The sequence below is a fragment of the Lissotriton vulgaris genome, chromosome 1_1, assembly GCF_964263255.1.
Source record: "Lissotriton vulgaris chromosome 1_1, aLisVul1.2, whole genome shotgun sequence".
NCBI lineage: Eukaryota > Metazoa > Chordata > Amphibia > Caudata > Salamandridae > Lissotriton > Lissotriton vulgaris.
The window spans coordinates 1,369,080,885-1,369,103,287 of NC_141685.1; the positions used below are offsets into that span (position 1 = coordinate 1,369,080,885).

Consider the following 22,403-nt stretch of genomic DNA (forward strand, 5'->3'; position numbering starts at 1 on the left):
ACTCCTGTGATAGGCTGAATGTGTTCATTGCTTCCTCATTCCTTATACAAAGGCTTTATCTCCTCAGTGGTTGATAGGCTGAAACCGTTTCCTGGCAGCCTGCTTGTGAACTGGCAGGAGGCAAAGATCACACATACACTTGTGGGCCTGTGATGGGACACCAATGCAGATAAACACACCTGGCGCAGATATTCTATTCTGTCTATTAGACCTGCATCTGCCCTGTCAAGTCATCTGTATGTTAAGCAAGAAAGAGTTAAGGAGTGGTCCATCTACACTTTTATTGGGAGGATGCTGCCGTGAGCTCCTCCCAGCTAATCACACAAACAGCAGTAAAGCAAGATAACTACACAGTTAGGGGGGACTGCATGGTTAGGTTTTTGAGGAATTATTGAAACTGACCTCAGTGACCCATAATCAGAGCTGTGGCTAATGACTGCATGCCTAATTATGATGAAGCAAGCACCATGGCTCGTAGGGGCCCCACAACACACTTTTCTTAGCTCATTGAATTAAAGTATAAACTTCTGCCATGTGTGAGTGGTAAAGGCTTGTTAATTTTGTTGCTTTTCAAATTCACGTCTGACAACAAGACGAAGGAACATTGGGGCATCAGACGCTTTGGAAAGTAGCCACCAACCGCAGAGAAAGAGAGAAAGAGGGAAAAGACAGTATGAGGTGTGGAGAAAACAGCAGCAGGTACAAGGAGCTCAAATGAGATTAATGGCGCCTAAATAGAGCACGTAAAGGAACAGTTACAAATCTAAGAAAAGGGAAAGAAAAGACTAGGAAAAACACAGAAAGAGCTTGTAGATGAAATTCTGATCCAGGAACAGCAGGTTAAGAGAAATTACACAGGGAGCAGTTAAGCTTGTAACACGGGGGAGAATAGAAAAGAAAATGCAGTTTTATGAAGTGTGTTTGCCTAATCCAGCTAGCACTTTTATTTTATTTCTCTATTTGCTTCTTTTATTGGTAAAGTAAGTTTGGAGGTGCGGAGGCGCTGTTCGCCGAGAGTACCTGGCGCCGATGGTGTCTGCAACCCATCGCTAAGACCGGAGACAGGAGACCAAGGCTAGCTGAGGAGAGGAGAGGAGAGAGAACACGGACAACGCGAAGGTGGCCTGAGGCGGTGAGCGGGAGCGGAGGAGCGACGTCGAGATTTACAGGAGATGGCGAGAACCCGCGGGTGAGAGGCATAGCAGGGAGGAGGAATAAAAGGGAAAGAAAACTATTGTGGCAGCACTCGAAGCGGCGCGCCTGACTTTAAAATGGCGGCCGCTTGAGACACAAGTAGTCCTTCCTCTCTCTGCAGGAAGTAAACAACCAAGAGGCAAGAAAGGGAAAAGGGACAAATAGGGTCTAAACAGAGAAGAAGGAGCCTATAACTGAGTCCAAGTCGAGACAAGAAATGGAAAATGGACTAATTGAAAGAAAGAATGAAAAGAGAAAAAGCCCCTGCCTATAGTAAGCACCAAAACGGCGGACATTTTGTAATACCCAGTTTTCAAACGTTTTAGAGCACAATAAGGGCTGTATAATTACTGCTACCTGAAATCACAACTAACAAAGTGCCAAGAAAATTAACTGGAAGAGAAACTGGCATGACTACTATATTAGAAGGAAATTACTAATAATAGATAAACTTGGATTTAACACTACCTTTGAAGAAAAATTTACCTAATGAGATATCTATGCATGCCACGATTTAACTCTAACCCCTGGAACATATAAGAGACTTATAGAGAAAAGCCACCATAAGATCTATAACACGAATCAAATATGGGCGAAAGGTACCGAGACGACTCAAACGCCCAGGTCATAAAATATCCATCTGATTTATCTAAAAACTGAGCCAAAAAATGTAAGCACAATACCCTGAAGAAAAACGCGGACTCACTGTTCGCCGACCCATACTTTAATTCAGATAAAGGCACTATAACGCATGACTTGATCTTTTACACTAATAAAACGGCTAAATGGCGCAATGCCTTCACAAGGACGCTCAACATAAAAGGTACGAAAAACATCCCACATGGCACAAAAATAATGACCTCACCATCAAGAAGATGCAGAGCAGAACTATGCATCACCATATATAAAACCGGAATAGTGCTGATACAGGCAGCGAACAGTGAACTCATGAAGTTCGACAAGATATTCCCTTCTATAAAAGAATCACTAGAGGGCTTAAGACACCAAATACACCCAACCCCACCAGAAGCCACTCATGATACGATTTATATCAATCGAACGGGAGGCTGCGTGGAGCCAGCTACTAAACCTGGAAAGAAAACTGAAACAGGAGAGATTATATCGAAAAATAAGACAGAACGGACAGGAAGATCGACGAGTCTTGAGAATAAAGAACAAGACCAACTCCAAAGAGAAGAGTCGACACCGCTTCCAAACACCGAGCCTTCCCACGCAGAACACACAGTGGTGCCGAGTGAACCACTCGATGTAAACTAAGAAACAGATAAGATAGGAGACAACAACCGTGCGCTACCTACCGCTAATACTATACTAAAACCAGGTAGAACCTCACCTACAAAAACTCTCCTATCTTTACATAACTCAGACAACTCACACAACATCCCAAGAAGGAATGGAACAGACGACCAAACAGAGGATATACAGGAAATGACTGAGGCACTAAGAAAAGATCGAAAACCGAGAAAAGCGACATACAACCCCTGGACACACAGGCTAACCATCCCCAAGAAACTAATCAGGAACCAGAAGGCTACTAATGATCTTCAGAAACTAGTCAGCAACATGACACAAATCACAATTAGTACTCTACAAGCGATGAAAGAAATACTGGAAATGACAGCAAGCACCCATTCTAAGATCACAAATATTCAAGATCTTGTACACTCCATACATAGAAAGAGCAAAGAAATTGACATATCACTAGCGAATAGGAACAACCGACCAAAAAGGACGAAGGCCCTGTCGAAGGAAGATGCCATTGCCTTACTCTAATCCTATGAATCGCCTGATCATGAAGAAGAGGAGAACATCAAAACAGTTCCGATTGACCCTAAAAGAACATCAAGAAAGAACGATAGGAAACTTAACCATAACAACTTACAACAAGTCCTGCTTAATTCCGAACACGAAACGCTGAAGATTAAGAACCCTGGGAAACAACTGACATGCCTCCTACTCAACTGTCGATCGGCTACAAAACATGCGTCAGACATAGCAGACCTCATCATCAACAAAGAAATTGATCTGGCAATTCTTACAGAAACGTGGCTATCGGAATCATCATCCCCAACCATGGATCTCTTAGTACCACCTGAATATAGCATTGTGAGACTAGATAGACCTATAAAGACGGGAGGAGGAATTGCCTGCATTCACCGATCAGAGATAGAGGTCAATCAAATTCAATCTGACCCTCTAGAATCTTGCGAATACTTAGGTCTCAATATAAAATCAGCAACGAATCAAAGATGCAATCTACATGCGTTTTACCACCCACCAGGAGAGAACGCTAAGTTCATAGAACAGTAAATGGAGATTATTATGATCAACTCTAACACGAATGCCAATAACATATTCTTAGGAGATTTTAACTTACACTGGGACGACTGCAATGACAAGCTAGTCAACACGCTTAAGGATTTCCTTGTTGAGCTAAAACTCAACCAAGCATGCACAGAACCCACACACTCAAAAGGAGCAACACTTGACTGGATTATTTCAGATATCAAAAATACATCAATCCTCTCAATAGCCCCATGTGACTGGTCGGACCACTATGCAATAACATTCCGGATACCCATATTGAAAAAGGGCAAGACTGTTCAACCTGCCAATGTTAAAAAATGGATCCGAGACACTAGAGACACTAATATTGAACTACTAGTACAAAGCTGTGAGAGTGACTTAAAGCCACCCAGCAACTTACAGAATGCAAACGAGTTGACAGAGCATTATATAACCTCAATCGGGAACATCGTCAACAACACCATGCCATTAAAACTAAAAAGAATAACGGAAAAGACGAAGAATCCATGGTTTGACGGATCATTGAACGAAGATAGGCGCAAACTAAGAATGGCCGAAAGAAAATGGAGACAAAACCCTTCATCCCCTGAGCTGAAAGCCCTCAGAAAAATTAGAAACCAATATAACAAAAAGATCATCAACTCCAAAAAGGAATTCATAAGATCGGAACTGGATAATGCCAAAAACAGACCACGGAAACTGTTTGAAATCCTGAAACAACAATCAAACAAACTAACCAAAACAGCGCATGAAAACGTAAAAACATCCATAAGTAGCGAGGAATTTTCTATATTTTTCACGGAAAAACCAAAGCGCTGGAAACGGAGCTCTTAAGCGCAGCAAATAACCTCCCCATTCAACCACTGACTACGAACGATCCCAATTCGACTACAGTGTGTAGCACAACAAAAAACAATGTAAACTGGGACATATTCGAATTATACAATCAGAACATGATCGCCAAAATGCTCGTGAAAAATCAAACCCAACAACCACTACCAAGATCCCCTACCTGCGAAATGCTTAAGAGAAATCAGCCACATTGTGGTGCCAATCTGGACCAAAATAATAAATGCATCACTGTCACAAGGGACCCACCCAGACTGTCTAAAAACTGGTCAAGTTGTTCCATTGATCAAAAAACCTACTGCAGATGCTACAAACCCGAACAACTTTTGACCAGTAACCAACGTCCCTCTATTGGCCAAACTAATTGAGAAATGCGTGCAGGGCCAGCTGAGCCAACACATCAACAAGTTTTCCCTACTAGATGATTGCCAATCAGGATTCAGATCAGGGCATAGCACGGAAACAGCGATCCTCCATATTGTCGACGACGCGCTACTGGCTCTTGATCGAAATCAAGCATGCTTGCTAATTCTCCTGGACCTGTCATCGGCATTTGACACAGTAAATCACGAAGCTTTACTGGCCAGGCTACAAGACAGGATGGGAGTGTCTGGAAATGTGTTGAAATGGTTCGAATCTTTCCTACGGAACAGAACACAACGTTTCCTGGTCAATCATTCAATTTCACCATCCTGCCCTAACTCAATTGGAGTCCCACAAGGATCGACATTATCCCCTGATCTGTTTAACTTGTATGTTGAACCTCTTACAACAATTCTCAGTAACTCACAGGTATCTTATCATATGTATGCGGATGACACGCAAATATATATAAAGATCACCTCCCTTGAAGACATTGAGCGAATGAATGAAATATTAAAAAGGGCATTGCAATGGCTAACTACCAATCTTCTGAAGCTAAATGCTCAAAAAACAGAATTCTTACTAATCTCTCCACCAAAGTGCGTTACGGAAATAAAGGAATGGACCAAGTTGGTGACTGCGCTCAACTGCACCCCGACTCTAGTCAACTCAGCTAAGTCGCTAGGAATCACTTTAGACGAGAGTCTTGACATGAAAACTCATATTAATTCAATGGCAAAAAACGCCCGCTTCCACCTGAACTACCTAAGAAAATTGAAACCATTCATCTCTGAAGCAGATCTGAAACTGGCAATCCAATCTTTAGTCATCTCTAGGATTGAATATGGTTGCACCACCTTAGCAGGTCTACCAAAAATATCCACAGCACCACTAAAAGCCTGCCTCAATGCTGCGGCGAGACTCATCCCCGGATCTAGGAAGTTTGACCACATCTCCCCTCACCTGAAAGCGTTGAATTGGCTACCCTATGAGGCCAGAATTCAACTAAAGATAGCATGTATCACCCACAGAGCACTCCACTACAATACTCCTAGATACCTATCCAAGAAAATTGAGCTATCAGGAGGCAACAGACCAGCCAGGAGTGCCAAAGAGTTGGTGCTGTGCCCAGCCATATTCAGAAAGAAAAAAACTTATGACAGAGCGTTCTCAGGAGCTGCCCCCAGGATTTGGAATTCATTGCCTCCAAGCATTAGGAAGATTCCTAATACCTCAAAATTTAAGCGAGAAGTGAAGAGCTTCTTAATGAGTAAATACCTTATATAGACAAGGTTATGTCTCACTATGAGATCGAATGCTAGCAGAAAGGGAAGGACTGCCGTGAAATAGATGAAAGATAATGATGGTCTGATACTGTCAACTTTCCTTTTGTAACTAAACTGTATACCAATTGCTACCTCTTGTCAAAACTAATTCATACAACTATCTCACATCCTGAAACTATATAACCGCTACCTCATAGGTATGACAAAAAGGACAAATGACATAACCTCATGTTGTAGAGTTAATTTGTATTATAATCGACGAACCTGAGTGGAATGTAGTTACTTAAGCACTCACTATAGCCATATAACTTTCTACCTCATATCTATTTGTTTGTTTAATGGTTATCTTCTTGTTAATATTTAAACTACTTTTATGTGAAGCGCTCTGATACCCACGGGTCTTGTTCGCGCTATATAAAACTTTAAATAAATAAATAAATAAATAAGTTTCAAGTGCATGCACAGGTATGACCGAGAGAGCCAGGGTATAATAATTTGAAGTGTTTGCACCAGCGCTAATGAAGGACGAGAGTTATAGCAAAGATATGAAAGGGGGAGCGATAATAAATATGTGATATGGCAATAGTGACACCAAAATAAGCCACCTATTTATAAAACTGACATGGAAGAAATACTAAAGGTTAACTTCTGAAATTGTAGCCGATGTTAAAAATATTCTTGTTGTCCGCAGGATTCGAACCTGCGCGGGGAGACCCCAATGGATTTCTAGTCCATCACCTTAACCACTCGGCCACAACAACTGACTGTAAGGCGTGTGCACATAATCTGTATGCAATTTTTCAAGGTGTCCCACAGCAAATTCCTGATATTCTGCAATGCACTTTTTAAAAATAATGTTTTTTTCAGCAGGCACATTCTCTCCTAAAAACAAAAATTGCATGCGTATATCTCTAGTTTGGAATACCTTAGGCTTGCATGCATACTCTCATGGGTCACTCAAGTTTTTTGGACCCTATTGCACTCTGTTTTCGTGCTGCTTTTAGTATATGGCCCATATTACAGAAGTCTACCATCTTTGAGTATTTGAGGCTCCTTTGTAAGTGCTTTATATTTTTTCCTTGAAGAGCTATATAATAAAGGGGTCCGGGAAAGATTGCATTTATGGAAGATAAAAGAAGGCCCACTTGTCTCCCCAAATGCTGTAGAGAAACCTGATGTTTTACTCATGTTATCCTTAGTTCGTTTTTGTTAGACCTTGCATTCTTAAGGTGGTCCCAACCCCACCTTATTGTTTTCACCTCCGCATTTTGCTGTATCTTTTTGTTGGCCTTAGGGCTCTGATCACTTTATCGCTACTAATCAGTGCTGAAGTGCACGTGCTTCTTCCCTAATCATGTGTATAATTGGAGTATACCTGACTGACAGATTTAATTTACTTGAAAGCCCCTTGTAAAGTGGTATACCATATACCCAGGGACTGATTGTGCCGCCCAAAGATATAGCATTTCAAACCTGTCTCAAGCCTGCTACTGCAGTGCCTGTGCTGCAGTGTACTGCCACTTCGACTTGGCATTTAAAACTACTTGCCAAGCCTTAAACTTCAATTTTATTACATATCAGTAACCCCTAAGGTAGGCCCTAGGTAGTCCTAGGGGCATCATGCTATGTAAGTAAAAGGTAAGACATGTACTGTGGTAGTTTGTATGTCCTAGTAGTATCAAACAGTCTATTACATTTTTCACTACTGTGAGGTCTGCCCCTCTCATAGGTTAGCATTGGGTATTCCCTTATACTTTTTGGGGGGTAATTCCATATCAGAGAGGAGAAGCTTTATTTATTTATTGATCAATCCTATCTACCGGTGAGGTTGGATTTAATCTTACTATTGTATAAATTCCATTTTTAGAGAGTGAGCATTTCTCTGCACTTACTGCTCCATTTGCATGAAAACCTGTCTTCAATTGACGTCTGGATTAGGCTGCGAGACAGCTAAATATGTGCATTCCCTGTAGACAGCCACAATACAGGTCACTCAACTGCAACTGCATTCATCTGCATTCTGATTGGCCTGGGGGAGAGCTCCGCTCCCCTTACCGCAAATATGTTCAAGAACGATAATTTATGTCAGTATGTACAGTATAGCTACATCTTATAATCATGTGTGTTTAAATAATTTGTGGTTAGATCGTTTAAATATTGAAAAGGATCTGTTTTTAATAGACATTTTACAAAAACAACTGGTACATTTGGGAATTCTCTAAAGGAAAAACCCAACTGCTGTGACATTGCCAACCACAATGCCGTGACTCGGATTCGAACCGAGGTTGCTGCGGCCACAACGCAGAGTACTAACCACTATACGATCACGGCGAGCTACTTGGTCTCAATAACGTACAGTGACATGAAGAAATTATAATTCAGAACACTCAGGGCTACTCCTGTGATAGGCTGAAAGTGTTCATTGCTTCCTCATTCCTTATACAAAGGCTATATCTCCTCAGTGGTTGATAGGCTGAAACCGTTTCCTGGCCGCCTGCTTGTGAACTGGCAGGAGTCAAAGATCACACATACACTGGTGGGCCTGTGATGTGACACCAATGCAGAGAAACACACCTGGCGCATATATTCTATTCTGTTTATTAGACCTGCAACTCCCCTGTACCTCCTCAAGCCATCTGTATTTGAAGCAAGAACGAGTTAAGGAACGGTCCATCTACACTTTTATTGGGAGGATGCTGCCGTGAGCTCCTCCCAGCTAATCACACAAACAGCAGTAAAGCAAGGTAACTACACAGTTAGGGGGGACTGCATGGTTAGGTTTTTGAGGAATTATTGAAACTGACCTCAGTGACCCATAATCAGAGCTGTGGCTAATGACTGCATGCCTAATTATGATGAAGCAAGCACCATGGCTCGTAGGGGCCCCACAACACACTTTTCTTAGCTCATTGAATTAAAGTATAAACTTCTGCCATGTGTGAGTGGTAAAGGCTTGTTAATTTTGTTGCTTTTCAAATTCACGTCTGACAACAAGACGAAGGGACATTAGGGCATCAGACGCTTTGGAAAGTAGCCACCAACCGCAGAGAAAGAGAGAAAGAGGGAAAAGGCAGTATAAGGTGTGGAGAAAACAGCAGCAGGTACATGGAGCTCAAATGAGATTAATGGCGCCTAAATAGAGCACGTAAAGGAACAGTTACAAATCTAAGAAAAGGGAAAGAAAAGACTAGGAAACACACAGAAAGAGCTTGTAGATGAAATTCTCTTCCAGGAATAGCAGGTTAAGAGAAATTACACAGGGAGCAGTTAAGCTTGTAACACGGGGGAGAATAGAAAAGAAAATGCAGTTTTATGAAGTGTGTTTGCCTAATCCAGCTAGCACTTTTATTTTATTTCTCTATTTGCTTCTTTTATTGGTAAAGTAAGTTTCAAGTGCATGCACAGGTATGACCGAGAGAGCCAGGGTATAATAATTCGAAGCGTTTGCACCAGCGCTAATGAAGGACGAGAGTTATAGCAAAGATATGAAAGGGGGAGCGATAATAAATATGTGATATGGCAATAGTGACACCAAAATAAGCCACCTATTTATAAAACTGACATGGAAGAAATACTAAAGGTTAACTTCTGAAATTTTAGCCGATGTTAAAAAGATTCTCGTTGTCGGCAGGTCTCGAACCTGCGCGGGGAGAACCCAATGGATTTCTAGTCCATCACCTTAACCACTCTGCCACAACAACTGACTGTGAGGCGTGTGCACATAATCTGTATGCAAGTTTTCAAAGTGTCCCACAGCACATTCCTGATATTCTGCAATGCACTTTTTAAAAATAATGTTTTTTTCAGCAGGCACATTCTCTCCTAAAAACAAAAATTGCATGCGTATATATCTAGTTTGGAATACCATAGGCTTGCATGCATACTCTCATGGGTCACTCAAGTTTATTGGACCCTATTGCACTCTGTTTTCGTGCTGCTTTTAGTATATGGCCCATATTACAGAAGTCTACCATCTTTGAGTATTTGAGGCTCCTTTGTAAGTGCTTTATATTTTTTCCTTGAAGAGCTATATAATAAAGGGGTCCGGGAAAGATTGCATTTATGGAAGATAAAAGAAGGCCCACTTGTCTCACAAAATGCTCTAGAGAAAGCTGATGTTTTACTCATGTTATCCTTAGTTCGTTTTTGTTAGACCTTGCATTCTTAAGGTGGTCCCAACCCCACCTTATTGCTTTTCATCTCCGCATTTTGCTGTATCTTTTTGTTGGCCTTAGGACTCTGATCACTTTATTGCTACTATTCAGTGCTGAAGTGCACGTGCTTCTTCCCTAATCATGTGTATAATTGGAGTATACCTGACTGACAGATTTAATTTACTTGAAAGCCCCTTGTAAAGTGGTATACCATATACCCAGGGACTGATTGTGCCGCCCAAAGAAATAGCATTTCAAACCTGTCTCAAGGCTGCTACTGCAGTGCCTGTGCTGCAGTGTACTGCCACTTCGACTTGGCATTTAAAACTACTTGCCAAGCCTTAAACTCCAATTTTATTACATATCAGTAACCCCTAAGGTAGGCCCTAGGTAGTCCTAGGGGCATCATGCTATGTAAGTAAAAGGTAAGACATGTACTGTGGTAGTTTGTATGTCCTAGTAGTATCAAACAGTTTATTACATTTTTCACTACTGTGAGGTCTGCCCCTCTCAAAGGTTAGCATTGGGTATTCCCCTATACTTTTTGGGGGGTAATTCCATATCAGAGAGGAGAAGCTTTATTTATTTATTGATAAATCCTATCTACTGGTGTGGTTGGATTTAATCTTACTATTGTATAAATGCCATTTTTAGAGAGTGAGCACTTCTCTGCACTTACTGCTCTATTTGCATGAAAACCTGTCTTCAATTGACGTCTGGATTGGGCTGCGAGACAGCTACATATGTGCATTCCCTGTAGACAGCCACAAGACAGGTCACTCAACTGCAACTGCATCCATCTGCATTCTGATTGGCCTGGGGGAGAGGTCCGCTCCCCTTACCGCAAATATGTTCAAGAACGATAATTTATGTCAGTAAGTACAGTATACCTACATCTTATAATCATGTGTGTTTAATAATTTGTCGTTAGATCGTTTAAATATTGAAAAGGGTCTGTTTTTAATAGACATTTTACAAAAACAACTGGTACATTTGGGAATTCTGTAAAGGAAAAACCCAACTGCCGTGACATTGCCAACCACAATGCCGTGACTCGGATTCGAACCGAGGTTGCTGCGGCCACAACGCAGAGTACTAACCATTATACGATCACGGCGAGCTACTTGGGCTCAATAACGTACACTGACATGAAGAAATTATAATTCGGAACACTCAGGGCTACTCCTGTGATAGGCTGAATGTGTTCATTGCTTCCTCATTCCTTATACAAAGGCTTTATCTCCTCAGTGGTTGATAGGCTGAAACCGTTTCCTGGCCGCCTGCTTATCTACTGGTGAGGTTGGATTTAATCTTACTATTGTATAAATGCCATTTTTAGAGAGTGAGCATTTCTCTGCACTTACTGCTCTATTTGCATCAAAACCTGTCTTCAATTGACGTCTGGATTGGGCTGCGAGACAGCTACATATGTGCATTCCCTGTAGACAGCCACAACACAGGTCACTCAACTGCAACTGCATTCATCTGCATTCTGATTGGCCTGGGGGAGAGGTCCGCTCCCCTTACCTCAAATATGTTCAAGAACGATAATTTATGTCAGTAAGTACAGTATACCTACATCTTATAATCATGTGTGTTTAAATAATTTGTCGTTAGATCATTTAAATATTGAAAAGGATCTGTTTTTAATAGACATTTTACAAAAACAACTGGTACATTTGGGAATTCTGTAAAGGAAAAACCCAACTGCCGTGACATTGCCAACCACAATGCCGTGACTCGGATTTGAACCGAGGTTGCTGCGGCCACAACGCAGAGTACTAACCACTATACGATCACGGCGAGCTACTTGGGCTCAATAACGTACAGTGACATGAAGAAATTATAATTCGGAACACTCAGGGCTACTTCTGTGATAGGCTGAATGTGTTCATTGCTTCCTCATTCCTTATACAAAGGCTTTATCTCCTCAGTGGTTGATAGGCTGAAACCATTTCCTGGCCGCCTGCTTGTGAACTGGCAGGAGTCAAAGATCACACATACACTGGTGGGCCTGTGATGGGACACCAATGCAGAGAAACACACCTGGCGCAGATATTCTATTCTGTTTATTAGACCTGCATCTCCCCTGTACCTCCTCAAGCCATCTGTATGTGAAGCAAGAAAGAGTTAAGGAACGGTCCATCTACACTTTTATTGGGAGGATGCTGCCGTGAGCTCCTCCCAGCTAATCACACAAACAGCAGTAAAGCAAGGTAACTACACAATTAGGGGAGACTGCATGGTTAGGTTTTTGAGGAATTATTGAAACTGACCTCAGTGACCCATAATCAGAGCTGTGGCTAATGACTGCATGCCTAATTATGATGAAGCAAGCACCATTACTCGTAGGGGCCCCACAACACACTTTTCTTAGCTCATTGAATTAAAGTATAAACTTCTGCCATGTGTGAGTGGTAAAGGCTTGTTAATTTTGTTGCTTTTCAAATTCACGTCTGACAGCAAGACGAAGGAACATTGGGGCATCAGACGCTTTGGAAAGTAGCCACCAACCGCAGAGAAAGAGAGAAAGAGGGAAAAGACAGTATGAGGTGTGGAGAAAACAGCAGCAGGTACAAGGAGCTCAAATGAGATTAATGGCACCTAAATAGAGCACGTAAAGGAACAGTTACAAATCTAAGAAAAGGGAAAGAAAAGACTAGGAAAAAACACAGAAAGAGCTTGTAGATGAAATTCTCTTCCAGGAACAGCAGGTTAAGAGAAATTACACAGGGAGCAGTTAAGCTTGTAACACGGGGGAGAATAGAAAAGAAAATGCAGTTTTATGAAGTGTGTTTGCCTAATCCAGCTAGCACTTTTATTTTATTTCTCTATTTGCCTCTTTTATTGGTAAAGTAAGTTTCAAGTGCATGCACAGGTATGACCGAGAGAGCCAGGGTATAATAATTTGAAGCGTTTGCACCAGCGCTAATGAAGCACAAGAGTTATAGCAAAGATATGAAAGGGGGAGCGATAATAAATATGTGATATGGCAATAGTGACACCAAAATAAGCCACCTATTTATAAAACTGACATGGAAGAAATACTAAAGGTTAACTTCTGAAATTGTAGCTGATGTTAAAAAGATTCGCATTGTCAGCAGGATTCGAACCTGCGCGGGAAGACCCCAATGGATTTCTAGTCCATCGCCTTAACCACTCGGCCACAACAACTGACTGTAAGGTGTGTGCACATAATCTGTATGCAAGTTTTCAAGGTGTCCCACAGCAAATTCCTGATATTCTGCAATGCACTTTTTAAAAATAATGTTTTTTTCAGCAGGCACATTCTCTCCTAAAAACAAAAATTGCATGTGTATATCTCTAGTTTGGAATACCATAGGCTTGCATGAATACTCTCATGGGTCACTCACGTTTTTTGGACCCTATTGCACTCTGTTTTCGTACTGCTGTTAGTATATGGCCCATATTACAGAAGTCTACCATCTTTAAGTATTTGAGGCTCCTTTGTAAGTGCTTTATATTTTTTCCTTGAAGAGCTATATAATAAAGGGGTCCGGGAAGGATTGCATTTATGGAAGATAAAAGAAGGCCCACTTGTCTCACCAAATGCTGTAGAGAAACCTGATGTTTTACTCATGTTATCCTTAGTTCGTTTTTGTTAGACCTTGCATTCTTTTTTTTTTTTTTTTTAATTTTTGAAAACCTTTATTGTGCATTAAGAACAGAACAAGTACGGGCCTACAACCATCAGGCCGGCCACGAATACTGTTGAAGCACCAGAGCGCGCAATACGGCGACACAGTATCACATTATACATAGGCAGGCATTTAAAGGTTACACTGTAGACCATCGTGATACCATGTCCCAGGAGCAATGAAGGTTAATTTTCAATGTTTTTGTTGCAACTATTAAGTTTGACATTCCCAATTTGCATCTTAAAACATAAACTATATACTAAAAAGGCGGAGTCCGTGCAGGTACAGCGTGACAGTAGCGACAAATTCACCACCTATGCAACAAACTAAAAGTCAAGTCCCCCCAGGCGGAATGGCGGCTCAAAGTATTTGCAACAGGGTATCAGATCCAACATAGTAGACAATGTCCACCGCCACCCGCCCACTAGCATTCCCAAACACGGACCCAAGATAGAATAAAGAAGACGAAAAGAAACGAAGAGAAACAAGGCACCGTAGAAACTGAAACAAACTAAAAACCCATCCCCCAACCCCCCCACCCTACACGCATGCAGAGGCTACGGCCTAGCCCCCCCCCCCAGCAGTGTGTCTGTCGCCCAATAAACCCGAAATATAGGACAAGAAAAGAGAGAAGAGAAAGAAAAAGAAATACAGTAATACCTGAAATAAAGGGAGGAAGAAAAGAGTATCCTAATCCAAACCTCCCATAGAACATCTAAGACCTGAGGAGGGCCAATACCACTTAATCTCTGACCCCCCAACCCGCACCAAACCTCCACCCCAACAGCTAGGATCAATCAAAGAAACAACCAGCTTGTGAACCCTCGGCCACCCATACCCCGAACCATAGAGAAACACAAGTAACGAACTCCACAGTTTATGTCCTGCAACCCCGACAGTACACTCTACCGCAAATCAGGATAGTAGGAGCATCTTCAGCCCTGGCCCCTGCGATCTGGGGCACCGACGTGGTCCGGTTGTACAGTGGCCATATTGAACTGGAGAGATAGACGGAGCGATCCCGGCAGGGTATAACGCCGCCCATCAGAGCATGTCCACACCAAAGTCCTGCGAGCAACGATGATAGGAAGGGGGACCCCACGTTGGTTCAGAGCACTCAAATCAGTCTGCCAAAACAAAGTCATCCGCCTCAGGAGAAATTTGCAATCGACACCAGCCGAACACAAAGGAAGAACCAAACATGGCGTCCGAGGACGGCTCACCAGCCACACCTCAGGACCCTCGTCCACAGGTAGCCGCTCCTTCATGTCAATCCGCGCCGGAACATCACCAGTCTCACTCACTCCCAGGTTATCTGGACACAACTGGGTAGGCTCCCCACTGTGATCGGGGTCAGGATGTGGAGAAGTGTCCTGCAGACGGGCGCCATCAAAGACCACCGGAGTAGCATAGGAAGCATTAACATCAAGGCGATCAATTAAGTCCCGGGCATTGTCCAGCATTTCAGATCGGAAAGAGCTCAATGCCCGCATGATGTCTCCTACACTAAATGGTAACGCAGAGGTGTACCGGGCAGCAGGTCTCTGCACACAGGGCTCGTAACAGGGTCGCAGCTCTCGAGGCCGGTCACCACCGTCTCTCCCATCTAGGTAGACGTCCAGTCCAGGTACAGGATGTGTGTTTTCAGGGAGCACAAAAGCAGCACACGCCACTCCGGTGCCACGCACGGCGCCAATGCAGCAGGAACAGCAGGGCATCTCTCCGGCAGCAGCCCGGAGGAATCACAGGAGCAAGGGGCACAGTCAGCAGTATGGCTTCCACCCCTTCGCCGTCGGAGAGTAGCGAGCCAGCAGCGCCAAGCATGAACCAAGGCGCAGATACACTGTTGCACTGCCGACCCCAACAGTATCAAGGCGCAAGATCAATCGAGGCTAAGCTGAACCCCGCAGCGGTAAACACAGCGCCGCTACTTTTCCCCGCCGGTCAGATCGTCTCCGTGGCAAGATCCGTAAAAAGTGCAAACATGGCCGGCCATGTCCAGAACAAAGGAAATGTCCCTCTGCCGCCAGCGCCGAGGGGGAGACAAGGGCGTCCCGGTACTTCTGCTTCACGGAACGAGCAGGGACGCACACCGCTGGATGCCAAATCGTCTCCCGGTCCCGAGAATGCAGTTTGAAGACAGGATGGACAGCAGGAGAAATCACGGGCCGGGAGAAAAGCGGAGGGATCGGCGGAGCCGAGGGATCAGGCGGCCATCTCGGATTTAGGCTAGGCTCCTCCCCAGACCTTGCATTCTTAAGGTGGTCCCAACCCCACCTTATTGCTTTTCACCTCCGCATTTTGCTGTATCTTTTTGTTGGCCTTAGGACTCTGATCACTTTGTCGCTACTAATCAGTGCTGAAGTGCATGTGCTTCTTCCCTAATCATGTGTATAATTGGAGTATACCTGACTGACAGATTTAATTTACTTGAAAGCCCCTTGTAAAGTGGTATACCATATACCCAGGGACTGATTGTGCCGCCCAAAGAAATAGCATTTCAACCCTGTCTCAAGCCTGCTACTGCAGTGCCTGTGCTGCAGTGTACTGCCACTTCGACTTGGCATTTAAAACTACTTGCCAAGCCTTAAACTTCAATTTTATTACATATCAGTAACCCCTAAGGTAGGCCCTAGGTAGTCCTAGGGGCATCATGCTATGTAAGTAAAAGGTAAGACATGTACTGTGGTAGTTTGTATGTCCTAGTAGTATCAAACAGTCTATTACATTTTTCACTACTGTGAGGTCTGCCCCTCTCATAGGTTAGCATTGGGTATTCCCTTATACTTTTTGGGGGGTAATTCCATATCAGAGAGGAGAAGCTTTATTTATTTATTGATAAATCCTATCTACTGGTGAGGTTGGATTTAATCTTACTATTTTATAAATGCCATTTTTAGAGAGTGAGCATTTCTCTGCACTTACTGCTCTATTTGCATGAAAACCTGTCTTCAATTGACGTCTGGATTGGGCTGCGAGACAGCTACATATGTGCATTCCCTGTAGACAGCCACAAGACAGGTCACTCAACTGCAACTGCATTCATCTGCATTCTGATTGGCCTGGGGGAGAGGTCCGCTCCCCTTACCGCAAATATGTTCAAGAACGATAATTTATGTCAGTAAGTACAGTATACCTACATCTTATAATCATGTGTGTTTAAATAATTTGTCGTTAGATCGTTTAAATATTGAAAAGGATCTGTTTTTAATAGACATTTTACAAAAACAACTGGTACATTTGGGAATTCTGTAAAGGAAAAACCCAGCTGCCGTGACATTGCCAACCACAATGCCGTGACTCGGATTCGAACCGAGGTTGCTGCGGCCACAACGCAGAGTACTAACCATTATACGATCACGGCGAGCTACTTGGGCTCAATAATGTACAGTGACATGAAGAAATTATAATTCGGAACACTCAGGGCTACTCCTGTGATAGGCTGAATGTGTTCATTGCTTCCTCATTCCTTATACAAAGGCTTTATCTCCTCAGTGGTTGATAGGCTGAAACCGTTTCCTGGCCGCCTGCTTGTGAACTGGCAGGAGTCAAAGATCACACATACACTGGTGGGCCTGTGATGAGACACCAATGCAGAGAAACACACCTGGCGCAGATATTCTATTCTATTTATTAGACCTGCATCTCCCCTGTACCTCCTCAAGCCATCTGTATGTGAAGCAAGAAAGAGTTAAGGAACGGTCCATCTACACTTTTATTGGGAGGATGCTGCCGTGAGCTCCTCCAGCTAATCACACAAACAGCAGTAAAGCAAGATAACTACACAGTTAGGGGGGACTGCATGGTTAGGTTTTTGAGGAATTATTGAAACTGACCTCAGTGACCCATAATCAGAGCTGTGGCTAATGACAGCATGCCTAATTATGATGAAGCAAGCACCATGGCTCGTAGGGGCCCCGCAAAACACTTTTCTTAGCTCATTGAATTAAAGTATAAACTCCTGCCATGTGTGAGTGGTAAAGGCTTGTTAATTTTGTTGCTTTTCAAATTCACGTCTGACAACAAGATGAAGGAACTTTGGGGCATCAGACGCTTTGGAAAGTAGCCACCAACCCCAGAGAAAGAGAGAAAGAGGGAAAAGCCAGTATGAGGTGTGGAGAAAACAGCAGCAGGTACAAGGAGCTCAAATGAGATTAATGGCGCATAAATAGAGCACGTAAAGGAACAGTTCAAATCTAAGAAAAGGGAAAGAAAAGACTCGGAAAAAACACAGAAAGAGCTTGTAGATGAAATTCTCTTCCAGGGACAGCAGGTTAAGAGAAATTACACAGGGAGCAGTTAAGCTTGTAACACGGGGGAGAATAGAAAAGAAAATGCAGTTTTATGAAGTGTGTTTGCCTAATCCAGCTAGCACTTTTATTTAATTTCTCTATTTGCTTCTTTTATTGGTAAAGTAAGTTTCAAGTGCATGCACAGGTATGACCGAGAGAGCCAGGGTATAATAATTTGAAGCGTTTGCACCAGCGCTAATGAAGGACGAGAGTTATAGCAAAGATATGAAAGGGGGAGCGATAATAAATATGTGATATGGCAATAGTGACACCAAAATAAGCCACCTATTTATAAAACTGACATGGAAGAAATACTAAAGGTTATCTTCTGAAATTGTAGCCGATGTTAAAAAGATTCTCGTTGTCGGCAGGATTCAAACCTGCGCGGGAAGACCCCAATGGATTTCTAGTCATTCCTCAACCACTCGGCCACAACAACTGACTGTGAGGCTTGTGCACATAATCTGTATGCAAGTTTTCAAGGTGTCCCACAGCAAATTCCTGATATTCTGCAATGCACTTTTTAAAAATAATGTATTTTTCAGCAGGCACATTCTCTCCTAAAAACAAAAATTGCATGCGTATATCTCTAGTTTGGAATACCATAGGCTTGCATGCATTCTCCCATGGGTCACTCAAGTTTTTTGGACCCTATTGCACTCTGTTTTCGTGCTGCTTTTAGTATATGGCCCATATTACAGAAGTCTACCATCTTTGAGTATTTGAGGCTCCTTTGTAAGTGCTTTATATTTTTTCCTTGAAGAGCTATATAATAAAGGGGACCGGGAAAGATTGCATTTATGGAAGATAAAAGAAGGCTCACTTGTCCCACCAAATGCTGTAGAGAAACCTGATGTTTTACTCATGTTATCCTTAGTTCGTTTTTAGGTCTCGCCTGTCGATGCGCATGCGCATCGAGCAAGGCGAGAGTATTGGGACTTATCTACTTTTTATCCACACTGCAAGGAATCGTGGCGATTCCTTGCAGTGCCCGTGACTTTTAAGCTCAATGCGCATGCGCATTGAGCTTAAAAGCGCGTGCACGTCCGTCTTTGTTTACCCGCTCCGCCCCCTCCCCGCCGTCTCGCATTTCCCCTGCCGCATCAAAGGCTTTCACGGCCGGCCGGCCATGCTTTCAGTTTCACGACCGGCCGGCCGTGTCAATTACATTCCAAAGCCCGCTCTCCCTGCTCCGCCCCCTGCTCCGGCCGAGACGTGCAATTTCATGTCAACAACGTAAGTACGGAGAGGCATTTTTTTACTCTATGCTTTAAAAACGCAATTTGTTATTTACTAAGACACCTTTCCCTTGCTAAAATGCCCCTTAATTGTGTGTCTGATGTTAGCTGCGTGCCCAATACACCTACCGTAACATTCAAGCACAACTAAACTTAAAGCCACCATATGAGCCACCGCATAAAATGTGCCCCCTCCCCACCAATAAAGGACTTAGGTGAACAATTTCTCGTGCCCCGTTTCTTTCACTTTGCGGTGTGCAAAAATAACATGAAAGGGTTTAGCGATTTCTTTACAATCCAATTTGATTTTTTGTTGTTGTCCAATTAAACAGCTGCCAGATCTAATCGAATGCGCTATGTAACTTCCTGGTCCGTCACTCAGAGCGCCACGTCAGACCAGCCCCACACACATTTCCCTAGCTTTAGTGACACTTGGGCACCCACCACCTGGCATGTATTTATCTCCGCTCGCTCACAATGGCGTATTATACATTTTTAAAGTGGGGTTTGTTTTATAAGTCATAACTCCCCTCCCCCATGCTTGTCTCCCCTCCCCCTGTCTGGAAAAGTGTCTCTTGCCTTTGGCAGCAAGCGGATGTTTTTGTATGTGCTGGCAAATTGGCACATCCCATTTCCCCCTCCCATCCCCCAAGCCCCCTCCTCTTCTCTGTGATGGATGCAGCTAATTGCACTCAGCTCCTTCTCAGCAGAGGCTGCGAGCATCTCCCCTCCCCCTCTCCGTGCATTTTTGTGAATGGGGCTCATTATCTATGCAGGTTCCCCTCGCTCCATTCAAGCCTCTCTCCCTCCTCTGCTCTTTTCTACAGACCCCGTGGGGAGGAGGAAGTGCTCTCTTCATGACCACAAACTTTAACGCCCTCGCAATCTCCTACTTTGGCACCATTGGTGCACCGATTTTATATAATTGTCTGTGCGCGTATATGCCTTTGTTTTTAAAATAAATTAAATACTGCTCTTAGTCCCAAGTCAGACACTCTATCACTGACGCTTTGGGAGCTTACGGGATTATTGCCCCAGCTACCATGTCAGGGAGGGAACGAGAGAAGCACCGGGAAGCCAGCAGCTCCCAGTGCAGGATATGGGCTGCCACGGTATACAAAAAGAGAATGATAATAGGAGACTTACGAGTCTCCTACTATCATTCTCTTTTTGTATACCCTGGCAGCCCATATCCTGCACTGGGAGCTGCTGGCTTCCCGGTGCTTCTCTCGTTCCCTCCCTGACATGGTAGCTGGGGCAATAATCCCGTAAGCTCCCAAAGCGTCAGTGATAGAGTGTCTGACTTGGGACTAAGAGCAGTGTTTAATTTATTTTAAAAACAAAGTGTCTATGCCCGAAGCTCTGCTCAGAAGCCCACGGTTGTACGAGTAAATCTCGTCTCGCCTGATATCGAGGCGGATGGTCTTAAATACAGGTCATGACTCATTAATCCACTGCCAGACACCTTACATTCCAACACACCCAGTTCAGATCGAAGACTACTGATTTCAAAGCTACCTCCCAAATACCGATTTGAACACTCACTCACACTCACTCACTCACCCTCACTCACACTCACTCACCCTCACTCACCCTCACTCACCCTCAACCCCTCACCCTCACTCAGCCCCACTCACCCTCACTCACCCTCACTCACCCTCACCCTCACTCACCCTCACCCTCCCTCACCCTCACCCACCCTCACTCACCCTCACCCTCACTCACCCTCACCCTCACTCACCCTCACTCACCCTCACCCTCACTCACCCTCACTCACCCTCACCCTCACTCACCCTCACCCTCACTCACCCTCAACCCCTCACCCTCACTCACCCTCAACCCCTCACTCACCCTCACTCCCTCACCCTCACTCACCCTCACACTCACTCACCCTCAACCCCTCACCCTCACTCACCCTCAACCCCTCACCCTCACTCACCCTCACTCACCCTCAACCCCTCACCCTCAACCCCTCACCCTCACTCACCCTCACCCTCACTCACCCTCAACCCCTCACCCTCACTCACCCTCACTCACCCTCACCCACCCTCACTCACCCTCAACCCCTCACTCTCACTCACCCTCACTCACCCTCACTCACCCTCACTCACCCTCACTCACCCTCACTCACTCACCCTCACTCACCCTCACTCACTCACCCTCACTCACCCTCACTCACCCTCACTCACCCTCACTCACCCTCACTCACCCTCACTCACCCTCACTCACCCCCTCACCCTCAACCCCTCACTCACCCTCACTCTCACTCATCCTCACTCACCCTCAACCCCCCACCCTCACCCTCACTCACCCTCAACCCCTCACCCTAACTCACCCTCACCCTCACTCACCCTCAACCCCTCACTCACCCTCACTCACCCTCAACCCCTCAACATCAACCCCTCACCCTCACTCACCCTCACCCTCAATCACCCTCACTCACCCTCACCCTCACTCACCCTCACCCTCACTCACCCTCACCCTAACTCACCCTCACTCACCCTCACCCTCACTCACCCTCACCCTCACTCACCCTCACCCTCACTCACCCTCACTCACCCTCACCCTCACTCACCCTCACCCACTCTCACCCTCACTCACCCTCACTCTCACTCACCCTCACTCACCCTCACTCACCCTCACTCTCACTCACCCTCAACCCCTCACTCACCCTCACTCACCCTCAACCCCTCAACATCAACCCCTCACCCTCACTCACCCTCACCCTCACTCACCCTCACCCTCACTCACCCTCACCCTCACCCTCACTCACCCTCACCCTCACTCACCCTCACCCTCACTCACTCACCCTCACCCTCACTCACCCTCACTCACCCTCACCCTCACTCACCCTCACCCTCACTCACCCTCACTCACCCTCAACCTCACTCACCCTCACCCACTCTCACCCTCACTCACCCTCACTCACCCTCACTCACCCTCACTCTCACTCACCCTCAACCCCTCACTCACCCTCACTCACCCTCACCCACCCTCACCCACCCTCACCCTCACTCACCCTCAACCCCTCACCCTCACA

General features: G+C 44.5%; 5 non-coding genes across 5 annotated transcripts; all 5 read right to left on the reverse strand.

Moving 5' to 3' along the window:
* Positions 1–6,699: 6,699 nt before the first annotated feature.
* On the reverse strand, positions 6,700–6,781 carry TRNAS-AGA (transfer RNA serine (anticodon AGA)). Its single transcript has one exon. It is a non-coding gene; the product is annotated as a tRNA-Ser (tRNA).
* A 1,498-nt stretch (positions 6,782–8,279) lies between these two features.
* Positions 8,280–8,351, reverse strand: TRNAH-GUG (transfer RNA histidin (anticodon GUG)). Its single transcript has one exon. It is a non-coding gene; the product is annotated as a tRNA-His (tRNA).
* A 2,868-nt stretch (positions 8,352–11,219) lies between these two features.
* TRNAH-GUG (transfer RNA histidin (anticodon GUG)) lies at positions 11,220–11,291 on the reverse strand. The gene has a single exon. It is a non-coding gene; the product is annotated as a tRNA-His (tRNA).
* A 614-nt stretch (positions 11,292–11,905) lies between these two features.
* Positions 11,906–11,977, reverse strand: TRNAH-GUG (transfer RNA histidin (anticodon GUG)). Its single transcript has one exon. It is a non-coding gene; the product is annotated as a tRNA-His (tRNA).
* Positions 11,978–17,125: 5,148 nt separating this feature from the next.
* Positions 17,126–17,197, reverse strand: TRNAH-GUG (transfer RNA histidin (anticodon GUG)). The gene has a single exon. It is a non-coding gene; the product is annotated as a tRNA-His (tRNA).
* Between the last annotated feature and the right edge of the window lie 5,206 nt (positions 17,198–22,403).